This window comes from Microtus pennsylvanicus, chromosome 8 (genome assembly GCF_037038515.1).
Source record: "Microtus pennsylvanicus isolate mMicPen1 chromosome 8, mMicPen1.hap1, whole genome shotgun sequence".
Taxonomy (NCBI): domain Eukaryota; kingdom Metazoa; phylum Chordata; class Mammalia; order Rodentia; family Cricetidae; genus Microtus; species Microtus pennsylvanicus.
In genome coordinates this window covers 68,264,313-68,282,557 of record NC_134586.1, presented here as the reverse complement: position 1 = coordinate 68,282,557, position 18,245 = coordinate 68,264,313, and the positions used below count along the sequence as shown (strand labels likewise).

The following is an 18,245-nucleotide window of genomic DNA, read 5'->3' as shown; positions in this document are numbered from 1 at the left end:
AATCATGCTTTTGGTGGTTCACTTTCTTTCCCTCCATTTAAAATAAAAAGAATAAGAATCAACATTACTTCCTGGAGGGTGCTAATGATAATGTCAGTGTTTGTCTGCAGATTGCTTCGGTGTCACAGTTTATCATCAGTGGACAGAACTCGCTCCTGGTTTTGTCTTAGGAGGCTGAGTACACCTGCCCACTTGCTGAAAAGGTCAAGGCTTTCTTGACCGATCCATTTGTGTTCCTGGCTGCTGCCCTGCCGCCTGCCACAACGGCTGCTCTTCTTGCTGCTGCTATATTCCCAGGCAAGAGTGAAGCCAAGGAAGAATTGGAGGACTCAGTTTGGGATATGGATTTGGTCTCTTTGACTAATCCTCTCAAAGCAACCAACTCAGGCAGCTTGATTTGAGAAACATGAAAACAAAGTCTTACTTCTTTGAAAAGGAAGGGGGAAAAAAAAGTTCATAATTTACATGTAATTTTTTTTACATTTTTTTCATAAAGCATTCAGAGAATAGTTCCCAACTTTTCAAATAAAATACTTTCATTTGGAAGTTATATTTTTAGCAGTGTGCTAGTGATTTTAAGAGTGGGGCGTTTTCTAAGCTAGGAAATCTTAGGCAGGTGTTTAATTGGACTAATTAGGCAACATGTAGTCACTTCCGGTTTTCTATGAGCTCTTTGTGGATGCAGAGAAGCAACACAACTGATTGCCTAATTAGACTATTTAAAGCTGACTTTTTTATAACTAAGATTTTTTTAAAACTCACTATTATAAACTCAAGCATATGTGTTCTGAAGTCCTATGCATTCTTGCTTTAATCATTGGTTTATACATTAATCAACCAGTCTATCGCTGTTACTACTGTATAGAACGAGATATATAAATGCATATCTAAAGCTACACACATCAATATATAAATATATGATATGAAATTCACCAGAAGTTCTTCTTAGTAGTTTCTAATCAAATGAGAGCCATCTAGAGCCAAAAATTAAAAGTTGCTCTTCAATGTAAACAACTACAAAACATGTTATTCTTGGAAACTCATGAACTATTGACTAACTTTTATATGGTCTATGCATGTGTCATTAAAATTCTTTCTCTGCTAGGAACCTAAACAGCAGCTCTCTGACTGTTCCACTTGTCCTAAAAAACAAATCGAGTTATGATTCCACCAAGAATCACTTTGGAGCATCAATGAATTCACAAGTCATACTTACAGAGCCATGGATGAGGGGTGAGGGGATACAGGTGAGTGGTCTTAAAGCTGTGACACTAGAAGTTCTGAACCAGCATGAATGATGATACCTCCTCAGCCACATAGATAGGGCTACTTCCCTTAGACCTTTCTTGCCTATAGATTCAAGCCCCATCCCTGAAGCTGTGTGTAATTAAGGTAGAACTCCATACAACTGGTTATAGGAAATGGCTAGATATGAGGAGAGGTAGAACCACCCTCCTTGCCCCTCCTGCAGTAGAAGATCATCAACAGTCATCATGCCCAGTTGTGATGATCTTTTGCAAATCACACGGATAGTCTGATGAAGATGACGCAGTTTGAAAGCAGATTTCCCTAAATTATCACAACCTTCCATTCTCATATTGAGGAGATATAGCCCCATGGGTCCTTATATCTGGCCTACAACAGATGTAAGAAGTAACTGTGTTCACACATACTTTATTAGCAACACCATCCACTCATTCAAAGGCTTTGACAACTACTTCTTCATGGACACACAAAACTCAGGCATCATGCCTTGAAGAAGGACTGTGGAAAGTCCATGTTAAATCTATGAGTAACAGATATTTTAATAGAAAGATTACAAAAGGTATTATAATGAGAAGATGAAACAGTTCCAAACAGTGAATTTCTGGTTTAAAAATGAGTGCTGAGCATGCTCCTATTCCAGGCATTGTTCTAGAACAAACAACAACCTGAAATAAGAGAGCAAGCAGGCCTCACCAGAGATGCAGAGAACATCTAACCATAGCATAAAGTTTAGAGTTCCCATCCCTTGAACTTTCCACTAAGATGCACTGCCTATCACAGGATGAGCATGCAAACTAAAACAAAACTCTGAGCTAGTGAGGAGAGAGTAGATAACAGTCTCAGAAAAGTCACATGAAGAGAGTTGTTGGTGCTGCCACCATGGCACTCTTGGTTGGGCTTCACAAGATTAAATTAATAATATGTCATGAACCAGACTTGTGATGGAGGCTAAGGCATTCCATGCTCTCAGTGATGGCCTAGGCTACACAGTCATGCTGATATCCCGGGGGTACAGGGCAAGCTGCCTATCATGTGACAGAGTAAGGCAATAAATAGCTGATGGATGTGAAGACAAGACTCCGACCTTATAACCTAGGGAGAAGAAAAGACAAACAGGAACAACACAGAAATTCATGCACAAGGTTCCTGAGTTTTAGTCTAAACTTCAGTAATATAAGCAGCAATAGAAATGATCTGAAAGCGTAGTCATAAAAATCAAATCAGGCCAGGCAATGGTGGTACACACCTTTAGTCTCAGCACTCAGCAGACAGGAGAATCTCTGTGAGTTCAAAGCCAGCCTGGTTTACAGAGCAAGTTCCAAGAGAGGCTCCAAAACTACAGAGAAACTCTGTCTTGAAAAAGAAAAACAAAACAAAACAAAAAAAGTCAAAAAAATAAAATTGGTGTAGAAGAACATGCTAGAACACACGTAAAGGGATCCTCTGGCTGTGGCCAGATAAGCTGGTGGGTGACCATCAGGCTCAGTTGTAGAAGAGTAAGCAGAAATCCTGTCTCAAAAGTGCTTACTGATCCCTGTACTACTGAAGTGGAAGCCATGTACAAATTCACCCATGAGTTAGGCCAGCTACAAACAAGGCTGGTCTTCTCCAGGAAGTCAGAGGGAAAGTCATAGTCATACCCATGCACCGCTCATGAGGAGCTAGCCACTTGCTGACATGTATACTGTTGGGAGCTCATTTGCTAGAGAGTGTTCGTGTATACTTCAGTCACAATGTCAAAACATGAAGAGAGTAAAATGTTAGCATCCTGACAGTTGTTCACTTGCAGTAGTAATACTGATGACAGTGGACAAAATCAGCAGACAACCAGAAGAGATAGTTGATAAACAAAGCAAATAAACATCTTCACAAGGCAAGGGAAAGCCTATGAAGTCGTTTCAAGAGAGTACTACTTTGAATCCTTCCAATTTTTCAAAACTTCCATCTCTCCAGGATCAGCCCAGCTGGGAAAAGCAAAGGGTGATGGAAGGGCAGAGGTAGGAAGATGGATGGTCACCTGACCACTTACTTCTCCAGCAGATGCTTATGTACATGCCAAGAAAATTAAAACTTAAGAAATGAGGATGGAATGATAGACTCTGAGCATATATTCACCTTGAGAGGATTCAAGTTTAGTCTCTAGCAGTCACATGGTACAGCTTACAAACCCTTCTAACTCCAGCTCCAGAGGCTCCAAGGCCCTCTTCTGGCCTTTATGGTTACACACTCACAGACATATGCCTCTACCATATACATACACAAACATATTTTTTTTTAATTCTTAAGAGGAGAAAGGCCTCTGAAAAGACTACAAAAAACAATTGCTTATTTATTCTTGACTTTCCTGCTCTATCATTTTTTTATTGTTTTTATTGAGCTATACATTTTTCTCTGCTTCCCTTCCTTCCTCTCCTTTCTTCTTCTACTCTCTCCTGTGACCCTCACGCTTCCAATTTACTCAGGAGACCTTCTCTTTTTCTCCTTGTGTATCATTTCTAATAATCCAAACTTTCTTTGAAACAGAACTCAGTATCTATGAGTTTCACACATATACTTTCAACTGAGTTCTGAAAAAATAATTAATTAATCTGCACAAAACATATGCAAACCTTATTTTGCTGCTATTATCTCCTAAATAATGTGGTATAGAAACTGTTTACATACACATTTATGTCACACTGGGTATTAGAAATAATGTGAGATGATCTTAACTATGTCAGCAGATTCTATATATATTTTAGGCATTTTATAGAAAGGAATTTTGCATCTTTTGGAGAGTAAATGAATCCAATTTAGATACCAAGTGTCAAATGAATTAATGCATAATTCTCTTAAAATAAAAATAATGGGACAGATAGCAGACTCAATAAGAATGCATAATGTCCTTGTACAACAGCAGTGACTGAACTAGGTAAATTATAATCACCTAAAAATCAAGGACTAGCCGGGCAGTGGTGGCGCACGCCTTTAATCCCAGCACTTGGGAGGCAGAGGCAGGCGGATCTCTGTGAGTTCGAGACCAGCCTGGTCTACAAGAGCTAGTTCCACGACAGGCTCCAAAACCACAGAGAAACCCTTTCTCGAAAAACCAAACAAAAAAATCAAGGACTACTATTGAGAACCTAATATGTTTAAGCTCCCACCAATATGCAGGGAAGTGGATATGCTCAGGTAATCAGGAAAAGGCAGCTAATACCATTAAGTTTAGAAAATAAGGGAGCAAAACATTACCACTGTAAACCTCAGCAGGTGATGACACCAATTTTAGTGTGACGGGGAAACCCTGTCCTCTGGACAGGGTGTAATTACAGGACTTTTTAAATGGAAGTCAGCAAAGAAGACAAGTAGTTCAATTATCGTGGAAAACTACAGACTCCATGAGCACCACTGAGCAGCAGTCCAGACCGATAGCTCCTTGAAGTATTTGAGGCTATTTCCTTTCTCTTCTGTATTTGCTAACCCTTCTATGTGGTACATCAACAAATCAGCTAATCACTTGTCCACATCAATCCCATGAATACTTTGAAATTGCAATTACTCCTTTTATTTTTTCCCACTCCAGCTACACCAGTACAAGCATATCTTCAGTACCAGTCAATAAAATTCAGACTATCTTGTATACGTAGTCTTTACTTGTCCCTTTAAGACTTAAGTGGTTTAGTAAGCATTTTTAAAATCTGTCTGTCTGTCTGTCTGTCTGTCTGTCTGTCTGTCTCTATCTATCTATCTATCTATCTATCTATCTATCTATCTATCTATCTATCCGTCTATCTATCATCTATCTCCATGATGTACATGCTCATGACATGTACACAACAGCATAGAGGTCAGAGGACAGTTTTTTTTTTGTAGGTTTGTACCTTCTACTTTGAGACAGGCTATCTAGTAGTTTCCACTTCAGAGACCAGGCTAGCCTGGCCTATTAACTTCCAGGGCTTTCCATTGTCGATCTTCCATCCCTCCATAGAATTGCTTGGATTGCAGATGTGTCCTGCTGCATCCAATTTTAAGTGGGTTGTGGGAGTTTAAGTTCAGGTCCTCAGGGCTTGTATGGCAAGCCCTTTACCCACTGAGCCACATCTCTAGCCCTTATTAAGCATTTTAAAACGTTGTGTCTTTTGATGAGCTCAAATGCCTCTGCTCATCACTATGTATGTCATGGCCTTACTCAGAGCATGGTCCACAGAAGGCATCCTAAAAATATTGATAGAATAAAAGGCACCAGGGGCTTTTACTTCATATGTGTTTAATTTACTCTATATAAAGCCTTATACTTAGATCTACGTACTTAACATGTTTAGACAAGAAAACTTAGAAAGTATAAACATTTATACTTAAATCAAATTTAGCATAAAAGCAGCTTCAGAAATTTCATTGGCAAACTTAGATAAGGAAATACAGAAAAATGTTCTAAACAATTTGTATCCATCCCCCTCCTGATTTATTGGTTCTGACATGCTAAAACTCAGGTTTAAAACACTGTACTAATATATTTCGGTGAAATGTTAGACATTCATTATATTATATCATACCTCCAAAACTAAGTTGGTATCCACTCACATCAGAGATATTAGATAGAAATACAGAGTGTATATTTTAGTAGTATTTTTTCTGTAGTAGACTCTGATTTGAGCACTAACGTTGACATTCAGTAGAAGATGTACTATTCTAAAAACCACACCTTTACTCATATGGGCAGCATTAATTAGATCCACAGATTATTAATGAAAAATAGAGAGGTTGAGATATTAAGAAGGAAATGAGGTGGAGGCATTACAAGGAGTTATCAGGAGAAAGTGTGAGTGGATATAAACAAATAATTTTATAAATTCTTGAAATTTTCAAAGAATAAATAAAAATACTTTGAAAATAAAGGCTCATCTTTAGAAATCATTAGCTTTCAAATTATGTAATATCTATTACAAAGAAGTGATTTTACTAGATAATATTTAAAATAAATGTGTATGTGTTCATACATAGCTATCTAGTGCTATTGTGCTTGGCAGACAGTTTATAAGTAAGACAAAGTAGACATGACTCAGGATATTAAGTTTATCATCAGAGCATAATTTTCTATCTACAGAATGGAGAAATGGCAGACTGTAAACATCATAAGCTGAGCTCAATCATGGAGATAGTGTTTACAACTAGAAGGCTAATGTGGTGAAAATTTCTCTTTTCTGGGCCAATAAAAATAAATGAACAATTTTGCCTCTTAGGTCCCACAATAATTAACACATAAAATTCTTATTATAAAACACATATGTGCTATTTTAATTTTCTTCCCTTTATTCATGTAAAGTGTTAAACAAAAGTGAATGGAAAATTCCCTAGTCCTTGCTGTCCATTACCAGCATTTCTATGCAATAAAAAAGGCTATTTAAAATAATGATGGGGTCTTCTTCTCATGCATGCACTTTTACCTTACCATATTTTAATAATCCATTATGGAACACAAGATAAAAAGTCCTTAAATATTTACTTTTACTCATATGTGTGATTGTGTGTGTGTGTGTGTGTGTGTGTGTGTGTGTTTGGATTTGTGTGTGTGTATACTACACATGTAAGGGAACATGGAGGCAATAAAAGGGCACTGGATCCCCATGAGACAATTCTAAGTGTCTGGATATTGGTGTTGCCGCTGAGCTCCACTCTTTTACAAGAGCAGCAAGAGTTCTTAGACAATGAATCATTTTCCAGCCTGTCAACAGTTTTGTTTAATGAGAAAGATACATAATTTCTGTACAGCAGAATAATTTCAAGAAATTATTTTCTTGAAATAATTCATTCCGGAGACTGAGGAAATGTGTTGGTAGGTAACGAATGAGAACCAAAATTTAAATCCCAAGCACCAGCATAATTTTGAATTGGGTCTGTGGCCACCTGCAGTCTCAGAACATATGAGACAGACAATCCCTGCAACAAGCTGTCTAAATAGAATATCCCAAATGGCAAGTTCTAGAGTCAAGTTAGACATACAGACTCAAAACATAAGGTGGAGTGCAATTGAGGGAGACACCAAATGACAATTCAGCCCTCCCAATGCACATGGGCACATATACATGTGTGCCCCTAACATACTTCCCCTCCCATTTATATACAAGCAAGTATACCACACATATAAACATGTATAAGAAAAACATAGATAAAAAGAAATAAGTCATGCCTGCTGCTTTATCCATGAGTCACAGCCTGAGTTATACAAGCTTTCTTCATGCATCAAAGTAATGGACTAATAGAATAAGAATTCTAATGTGGCAAAATGTGGTGAATGACAACCACTCAACCTTGACAGTTACCTGAGCCAAGAGAGCTAAATTTTTAGAATTTATTAGTCAATTTCATGGATAGTTAAACTATGCATAGTATAAAATTTTATTGTAGACTCATTGTAAGTAATATAAAAATATGTTGAACATGATCACTCTAGTCTCTTTCATATTTTGACACTAATAAAAGAAATAACTCTTCAGTCAGGAAGCAAGGTCACAGCTTAGTAGATTCACTTGTTAATTTCATCTGAAAAGTAGCTGAAGACAAGCTTATTGGTTTACCAGTATTACACTGTAATACTGAAAAACCAAATCCTAAACTTTCCTGAGTTACCACTAGTTCTCAAAAGATTGAGTTAAAAGGGTCACATGCAGAATGTCTTTGCAGATTAAATGAGTTGGAAGCAAAGTACATTGCAGAGAGACTCATGTAGAGTTGGTGCTTACACATGGTAGCTATTGTAGGTTCTCTCAGACCTTCATGCCCATGGGCATGTTCTTTCTATCCTCAGCTAAATAAACTACAGCCTCTAAGTCACACAAAAATCATCACTTGCCTCTAATGGCATGGGAATGAAGAACAATATTGATTGCAAGCATTAGCTTTTTGAAAAAGTAAAAATAACTCACAATGCAGGAATATTACACAGAATCTAATCATCCTTCCGTGGAAACACAGCCACATATTTACTCACTGTCTGAGGCTGTTTTTCATGACACCAGAGTTGCGATGTTAGACAAGAAATTTATTAGGCCAATTACTGAAAACGTCTCTGAACCTCTGCCATGACATCTAAATGTTCTGATGAGTGGTGGCTTACCGGTCAGACCCTTGCTTCCCTTTGTGCATAACACATTTTATCACTTATTGGTAAAGAGATAAAGAAAATGGATGGCAGAGGAGAGACTGAACACCGCTACCATTAAGATAAGTTATGGAGATCCTTGTAGCATCTTCTTCAGTATTTATTTATTTAATCTCAATTTGTTCTTCCTTTCATTCTCTGGGAGTAAAGAGAAATTAGGCCAATCAAAGCCCAATTGATATTTATCTGTTGCATCTTAGAAATCGACTTCTCTGACCTCCTTGTGCATATCTGCCACCCAAAGAGAGCAACCGCGGAAAGAGATACAAGGCAACACTGTTTGGTTCAATGTATTGACTGTCAAGAACAGTCATCACACCACTTTGTCTTCAGTCCAGTCTCATTGCCCACTAGACAAAGAAATTATCAATCCAATAATATCCATTGAGACAGCCAAGATTTTCTTATTTCAAGCCAAGGTGCAATTCAGCTAGCCTTAGCATCCCTCCACGCAGCCACAGAGGAGCAGCCAGGGCATGGGCTAGAAACTATATGAAGCCGTTCGTAGCTGGCTTTCTACTGATAATGATAAATACCAAGACCAAAAGCAACTTGGAGAGGAAAAGCTTTATTTAATCTTAAACTTCAAGTTAACAGTCCTCACTGAGGGAAGACAGGGAAGGAACTAAAGTGAGGCAGGAATTCAAGCAGAGACCATTAAGGAATTTTTTTTAAATTTATTTATTTATTAAGGATTTCTGTCTCCTTCCTGCCACCGCCTCTCATTTCCCTCCCCCTCCCTCGATCAAGTCCCCCTCCCTCATCTGGCAAGCATGTCTTCTTAAGTCGCTTTCTGTTTCAGAGTTGGGTTGGACCCAGGGCTCGCTCTTTTTACTGAATTGTTTCTTACTTTCTTATACAATGCTGGTCGACTTGTTCAGGGGTGGCAGCAACTATAGTTGAGCTGGACACTTCTCCATCAATGATAAAAATCATGAAAATGCCCAATATTTGCCTCTAAAACAATCTGATGGGGGCACTTTTCTCTACTGAGGTCATTCTTCTCAAATGCTCCTCGCTTGTGTCATGCTTACAAAAAAATTAACCAGCACATTATCTTTAAACAGAACGTCCTAAGTTAGAACATTATAATAACCCTGGATTTCTTTCCTGCACATGTATACAGAAAGGCATTTCTCCACCACAGTGGCTTGGAAGTAAACTCAACCCACAGAGACTGTAGGAAAATTTACCTAAACCAAAAGGTAACTAATAATAGAAGTAATGGTATGAAACATTAAGACATTTCTCAGAAAGCAGAGAATGCAGGTTTGCCTAGTGATTGCAAGGCCTTGTGTTCCATCTCCAGAACTGGAAGAAATAAGTGGGGAATGTATGACTAAGCATGGATATGTACAAGATATATGAATCACAGATCATACAGAAACACATATATTGCCCCATTTTAATATTCTCAATATTTGCCATATTGGAATACCTGACTATGTAGTGGTTGAAGTAAATTTAAAAGCAGCCTTAACACTTCTATGGACTCTCTTATGGAAAGGGAAGGAGATGGTGAGACAGACATTAAGGGCTCTGACTAGATACCATGGGCCCTCCTGCCATTCCAAACACTACTTAGTCACACACATCCATTGGAGGTGCCTTTGTGAAGACCCAAAATAACATTTCCTGAGGACAAAGGGAATCTATATTAGCTGCTTTTCTCATTGATGTGACAAAATGCCAGAACAAGGATCTGTTTAAGGAGGGAATGGCTTACACTGGCTCACAGATTGAAGGGCTAGTCTTTCATGGTTGGAAACACGTGGAAACAGGCGCATGAGAACAAAAACATGGTGTTTTGATTCACATTCTCACTTTCTGTCTCTTATTCTAACTCTATATTCCATCCCACCCTGATTCTGGTTTGAGTTTCTTTTAACACCTTGCATCTCATTTGTTACTACCTGTAAGCAATCCATATAGTTACTGAGCTTTAGACTAAATAAGGTATTACAGATGCTCAACTACCCTCGCTGGATTTCTCCTAACTCAAAAGAAAAGGAAATGCAATAGCCTTATTCAGCAGCCAACTATTATCAAAGGTAAATCCCAGGAAGTCAGTTTCCCCCCTCCTCCTTCCGCTTCCCTCTCTGTCAGTCCTTTCTCTTCCTTCCCCCATCTCTTTTTTTTTCCTTTTTGAATTCCAAACACCTCATCCCATGAATCCTAATCCTATAACAGCTCTTGGAGACTCTGTGGTGGTGGCAATGCATGCCTTAAATCCCAGCACTTGCAAGGCACAGGCAAGTGAAACTCTGTGAGTTCAAGTCCAACCTGGTCTACAAGAACTGGTACCAGAACAGCTAGGATGGTAACACAGAGAAACTCTGTCTTGAAAAAAAAGCAAGACACAAAAAAGAAAAAGAAAAGAATAAAGAAAAATAAAGTTGTTGTTTTTTTTTTCATTGTGTCTTGAGGATGAGATGATGCATAGGCTCTCGTGTTTGAACACTGGACACCTCACTGATGGTGCTATTTAGGAAAGGTTTTAGATTCTAGAACCTTAGGACCTTTAGTTGGTGAAGCCTTTCAAAAAAGACCAACTGTATGGCTGGGAAATTTGAGAATGTATGACCCAGCTCCACTTCCTGTTTGCTCTTTCTGCTCCTTGACAGCAGAGACAAGGTGGCCAGCAGCTTCCTGCTCCTGCTGCTATGCCTTCCCACGAAACTGGACTATGTCTCTTCAAACTACAAGATCATACAAACCATCCCCTCCTTCATCTGAGTCTTGTCGGGTATATTCGTCACAGCAATGACAAAGTAGGTGACGTACCTCTCTTTTTCTCTTAGTCCCTGGCATAAGTTTATATTCTTACATATTTTTTACATAGCTATTTTCTCTTTTCCCCATATCTTTCCATTATAATGTTAAATCAGATAATACTATCTTTTGTTAAATTCTTCATCTTCAGATAGAATGGCCTTTGAATAACCGTTAGAAACCTTGCCAAGTCAGGTTTTAATGTAAGAGCTGCCACCTTCTCCAGATGAGAATGCTCCTTATTTAAGAAAGAGATGACACTTCCCTCACTTATATGCTAATTAAAGGCTCCAGTTCTAATATATAACAACCAATGGAGGGAACAGAATTCATTTTACTTTTCAATTTTATTCCACTCAAGTACCTTGGTTGAAATGGAAATCCTCACATGAAACATTTAAAGCTATAATAGGTCAAGAACATCAAGGACTCTCTCCAAGCTCCCCACCACTTTGCACAGGTGAGAGCATTCTGAACAGAGTTAAATAGCATATTATCCCTGCTGGTCAGCAAGATGGAAAGAGCTGTTAACGCTGCCCTGAATCTCTAAGGAAAAGGAGAAATGATCATAAGGAATAGTATTTAGAATTAGAAATATTTTTGTTAAGATGAAGCCCATAAATACTAATTTGTAAAAGTTGCTACCAAAATGACAGGCGGATGACAACTGTTTATTAAAACAATGTGATTTTTTGAAAATGCTTTCTTATTGTTTGCAAAATTATCCTAGTGTAGTCTTAAAATAAGAACTATATTACAGCTACAAAATTTGAATTGCATGAACATCATAAAGGTTATTAATTAGAAAATTAATTTTAACTGTTGTTGAGACATTCTGTATGTTCTTTATCAACTCGAATATATATTCATGAAGAGAATAAATTTTATAATATGTAACACACATGCAATAAGTGCAAAATATGAGAAACTAGGAAATCATCTTATTAAAACTACAGAATAGGGTCAGGCAGTGAGATGGCTCAGCAGATAAAAGCACTTTTCAGCAAGCACGATGACCCGAGTTCCATCCCTAGAATTCATAAATTGGAAAGAGACAATGAAGTTTTCCACAGAGAATGCACATTATCATATATAAACAAAAGTAAATATATGAGAAATATAGTAAGATGAAAATACTGCACATTAAAGTCAAAACAGAAATAAGGTTCTTCTCAAAAATCAAAGAAAAAGAATCATAGTATAAACCTGATGAGGAGGAAAATCATCAAACAGAAGTTTGTACCTACATGGGGTAAAGCTACTCAAGATGCTATAGTCCAGAAATGAAGCCTAATATAAGAGATAAGTCTTACAACTTTCAGAAAAGCAATGCAAAGCATTTTACAAGAGTAAAATTCTGAAATAGACATGATCATTATGAGAATCTGCTGTGGAGACGGGAGGGCATAATGAAACCTGCTGCACAACCCCTCAATCTAATCATATTTAGCAGCCATTCCTGTAAACCTCCCATTAGGTTCCCCAAATTCTATTAGTACACCATTGCACACTGAGAATTCATCACTTAACAGTTAACTTTGATTCAATAACAGCAGACCTAGTGATATGAATTCTTTATAATATCTTTATTCTGGGACATGACACAATATACAAAAACAGGTTGGCATTACAGACCTAAGAAGGGCTTTAGCACACAGTTAATTCTCAAATGCTTGCTGAGAGGTAAACGACATAGTAACATTCCACAAAGCTTGAAGGACACTTGCTTGGAAAAGAATGACAATCCTTTAGAGATCAGTGCCCTGGAACAAGGCAAGATGGTGTCCTCCCAGCCCATGCAGGCAGGAAAGTCTCCATCACCATCACAAGGTAGAGTTCCTGTTTCTATGAGCACAGGGTGTGGGTACATGAAGGGTAAGTTGGTGCTGAAGGTCTGCAGATACCTAAAAGGAGAGTCCATGTTCATACAAAAAATGTGGCTCCTAAAGGCTGTAAAGCTGAAAAAGGAGAACAGACTGAAGTGATGTGGCTAGATTTATAACAAAGAAAGATACAGTACATGGATATGTTGGCAGATAGAACCAGATGCATTCCTGTGAGGACAATGAAAGTCCCCCCCCCCCCAAGATAATGTAGCATGTATATGCAGTCTCCATACAGAATGGGATCTGGGGAAACATCTAAATGCCATCACCTTAATAAAATCTGATGACAGAGTGTTAATGGGTACCACACCAGCCCTACTCTGTGTCTCAAAAGATGTAACCACACTAAGGGCACATTCCTAATCCTGCTTCTCATTCCATTTTTATTTTCTCAACACAAATACATCAAATAAAAGGGGAGAAATGGGTATGGAATCTAACCACCCTCACTTTCATGAAGTCAGTTGCCATAGCCGTTAATTAGTCTTAATAGTTTATTAGTTTCCAGTGCAAGGAGAAAGTAGGGCTTTCTTACATGGTGGAGAGGGGGAAGGGGAATGTCTTTTGACTGATTCATGAAATATCTTAGATGTGCTAATGCGAGTTCAGATTCTTGCTTGATAGTGTTTGAATTGGCAATCCCTCTAGGGACACATGTATATCTGTATCACATGGTCTTCTACTTATCATCTCTGTACAGGTAGGATTGGGAGGCTGAGGAACCAGTCAAGATAAGTAGCATCCTTTAACATATTATAAAAGCCATCTACCCCTGTCAATGCAAATGATTTTGGAAAAATAGAATCACAAAACAAGTATAATTTTCATTAAGATTCATGATTCCATAATTACTGAAAGCCTAGTAATGAAACTATCTCAAGTATGTCTACTTATGTCAAGCAGGAACAAAGTGTGGTAGGGCCAAATGCCTCTCTTCCTCCCAAATTTTCTTATTCTTTTATATGCCTGTGTATTGCCACCAAAGACCATTATTACTGTGAGAGTCAGTTATTTCGTAAAGAGTAGTAGTTGGATATGCACTGTCCTCTGAAGGTACTTTAGAGTCCTGATGTGTCTAGGCACATCTCTTGCAATCATGGCAGGAAAGGGGCCATTTTTGTTTCTTTTTTATTTTAATAAAGTTTTTAATTTGATTTTATATTTCATCCATCAACTGAAAGGGCCATTTTTAAGCCAAAGAGAAATGATTTCCTGTGGTAAACTTTCAAATGCTATAGCAAAGAATTTTAAGTCTTTATGGTAAAATAGTAATCTCTCTTGACTTGTGTTTCAACATCAAATAACTCCAACAGGTAAATTACTACAATATGTCCTAATTATTTAACAACATAAAAACTTGTGCATATTTGATAATTTGACATACATATTCTATGTATAATTATCAAATCAGGGTAATTATCATTTCTCTGTCATTGAATACTTAGAATGTTCCAACTCTTTAAATTCTGAGTAAGCTAAAAAAAAATTCTGAGTAAGCTATAGTTACCCTTCTATTCTAGAAAACACTAACCACTAACCAACATTTCAAACTCACCAGTGATCACTACTCTAAATTGTTCTCTAAACGCATTTATCTTACATTCTTGTGGAAATTAGAACATATAGTATCCATCTTTCTGTGCCTGGCTTATTTCTCTTAACTCCAAGTCTTCCATTTCCATTTATGTCACAGGAAATAAGAAGATATTTCTTTCTTTTACTAATTAGATGTAGGCTTTGAAAATTTTATAATATATATAATATGTACATTACTCTACTCTTACATGTTCTCTTCCCCCCATCCCATGTACTACTTTCACCAATTTTACTTTAATGGACAAATAATATTATATTACGTGTAACACACACAAATGTCACATTTCTTCAAACATTCCCCCACACATGGACATCCTGGTTATTGCATGCATTGTCTGTGGCGTCTCTGCTGCCAATAGGACTGCAGATTTCCATTTCCACTTGCTAGGATTTGTGGTGGTTGGTTTTAACTGTCAGCTTGGCACACTCTAGGTCACATGGGAAGAGTCTCAACAAGAGATTTTCTAGACCAGATTGTGGGTATGTCCATGGGGATTATTGGGATTGCATTAATTGATGGAGAAAGACCTAGTCCACTGTGCGTGGCACCATTTCATAGGCAGGGGAGCCCAGGCGATATAAGAGCTGAGCAATAAGCATGCACACATTAACATATTTCTCTCTTTGCTACTGCATGTGGATGTGACATGACAAGCTGCTTCAAGATTTTGCCATCTTGGCATACATTCAATCACAGACTAGAGCCTGGAGTTGTGAACCAAATTAAGCCCTTTATCCCCTAAGCTTCTTTGTCATGATATTTTTGTCTCAGAAACTAAAGATGAACCTAGGGTATGATGTATGGTCACTCATGTATGGCCCTCTTAATATTAACTTTTAATAGCTTGCATAAAGACACTTCAAACATAAAGACATGTGTTTATAAATGAATATATCTGTGCACATAATACTGTGCCATGTGAGAACCACTGGTCTATATATTTGTAGATTTTCATATTTTGGAGTATTCAAATCCTTTTTAAGTAGTAAATATCATCCATAGTGAAAAGTACAGTGGTTGCCAGGTGGTGGTGGCACACACCTTTAATCTCAGCACTAGGGAGACAGAGACAGGAGGATCTCTATGAATTCAAGGCCAGCCCGGTCCACAAGAGCTAGTTCCAGGACAGGCTCCAAAGCTATCGAGAAACTCTGTCTTGAAAAAAAAAAAAAAAAGAAAAGGCAAAAAAAAAAAGAGGAAAGAAAAGTACAGTGGTCTGCTTCAAGAGGAGAGAAGAGGACAGAGATCCACAGAAGCATCTTTATTTTTATTTCTCTTAGATACGTCCAAAAAGGAATGTGAATGTAGTACACACTTGGTGCATTTTGTTTTTTCTCTGAACTATTTAGTAATCAGTATGGAGATTTGAAAAGATCAAAGTCTGTCAGATGGCTACACAACCATAGGCAGTGAAGACAAAATAGCTTCATACATCAATGAAGAAAAAGATTGCTGTTTCAGAGTCGTCGCCAAGATGGCCGAAGTGGGGCAGAAGAAGAAGCGGACCTTCCGCAAGTTCACCTACCGCGGCGTGGACCTGGACCAGCTGCTGGACATGTCCTATGAGCAGCTGATGCAGCTCTACAGCTCCAGGCAGAGGCAACGCCTCAACCGCGGCCTGCGGCGGAAGCAGCACTCGCTGCTCAAGCGCCTGAGAAAGGCCAAGAAGGAGGCGCCGCCCATGGAGAAGCCCGAGGTGGTGAAGACCCACCTGCCGGACATGATCATCCTGCCCAAGATGGTGGGGACCATGGTGGGCGTGTACAACGGCAAGACCTTCAACCAGGTGGAGATCAAGCCGGAGATGATCAGCCACTACCTGGGCGAGTTCTCCATCACCTACAAGCCTGTGAAGCACGGCCGGCCTGGCATCGGTGCCACCCACTCCTCACGCTTCATCCCCCTCAAGTAGCTGTGGCCAATAAAGACTCATGTTCAGTCAAAAAAAAAAAAAAAAAAAGAAAAAGATTGCTGTGCTCACGATAAAGTAAGAAATTAAATGTGTTACCACCAACATCAAGAAAATGTTGAGAATTTCTACGCATAAATCCAGAAGGTCAAGATTCTTTCAATAAGCTAATCCATGGGTATTTAATGGCTCAGCAAGATGACTCAGAGAGTAAAGACACTTCCCACTTCCTGCTAAGCCTGATGATCTGAATTCAGTCTGTAAGACTCAGGTAGAAGAGAACCATTTCCACAAGATGTCTTCTGACTTCATGCGTGCACAGTGTCAAGTATACTTACACACACAAACACACACACACACACCATCGCAAATACATCTATAACCCCAAATCAAATAAATAAGAAAATGTATTTAACTTAAAAATCAAACCTAAGCAAAGATTTAGCATATTCAAAATTGATTTAATAAATACTTTTCAATCATACAACAAATGCTGGATTAGCGCTTGTTACACAGTATAACTGTTTTTCTTTAGATTTTTCAAGACAGGGTTTCTCTTTGTAACATCTCTGGCTGTCCTGGAACTTCCTCTGTAGATCATGCAGGCCTCAAACTCAAAGATATTCACCTGCTTCTGCCTCTTGGGTGGTGGCATTAAAGGTGTGCACCACCACAGCCAAGCAAGGTATAATTTTTTTCATTGTTTTTTTTAAACCAATTTCATATCTATTTTTTTTAATAATCACCTTAACTAAAATGAGGTTTACGTTTTAAATCATTTGTGAATTTGAAAGCAAATTATTAATGTAAGTAAGAATTAATTGAGTCATTCACTGTGATGGGTAACATTTACTATAAATTTGTTATGATCAAAAAACATCTTGGAAGGAGTTTCTTTGAGTGATTGTCTGGCCTTTAGGTATGTCAGTGGGAATCGTCTAACTGAGGTGAGTGAGGAGACCAACCGTGGTAGCTGGCACCATCTTCTGTGCAGGAGACTTAGAGCTAAGTGTAGAGAAAGGAGGTGAAGGCAGGTATGCATGCACTAAGTCCCTCCTCTCTGCTCTAGACTGGGACTGTGATATGAATACTGCTCACGTTCTTACTATGTTGACTTCTCCAAAATGTCTGAAATTGTGAGAAAAAAATAAAAAGTTCCTCTTTACTGCATTCCTTATCACCACAAAACTAAGCTAAATGAAGACAGACATGTCCATTTACTTCCAAAGGATATAAAACACCATATGTATAATGTTAAAATCCTTTTTGCAAATTTTATTTTTACTCTTTTAGACATTCACATTTTTAATCATTAATTTTCTATGTATTCAAACATGCAAGATTTTAGGTCGAAGTCCTTAAAATTGGTTGGCTAATATGTAAAAGTTGATTCCAAATTTAAAAACTTAGCCAACATTCCTATACCATAAAATATTCAGTTCAAAGTTACTGCATGCTTAGTAATTATGATGAACTAGAATAAAAATTAACATAGCACAGCATGGTTGGCAGATGCACCTAATCTGTAGTCAGCAGATAAAACATTCTGCAAGTAAAAGCAAAGAATATATGAGTTAGTGTTCTGCCAAGGATGAGAGCAGGTGAGTAATTTGAAAGGGAAGGCTCTTCTTCGCAAAGGGAAGTATCATAGCATGATATTAATGAGCAGAGGCAAAG

General features: G+C 38.1%; 1 protein-coding gene and 1 pseudogene across 4 annotated transcripts in view; one reads left to right on the top strand and one right to left on the bottom strand.

Annotated features, from left to right (window-relative positions):
• The window catches only part of Ctnna2 (catenin alpha 2), a 1,099,183-nt gene that overhangs the window by 889,097 nt on the left and 191,841 nt on the right, over positions 1-18,245 (bottom strand). The window lies entirely within an intron of this gene.
• LOC142855570 (small ribosomal subunit protein uS19 pseudogene) lies at positions 16,126-16,625 on the top strand (annotated as a pseudogene).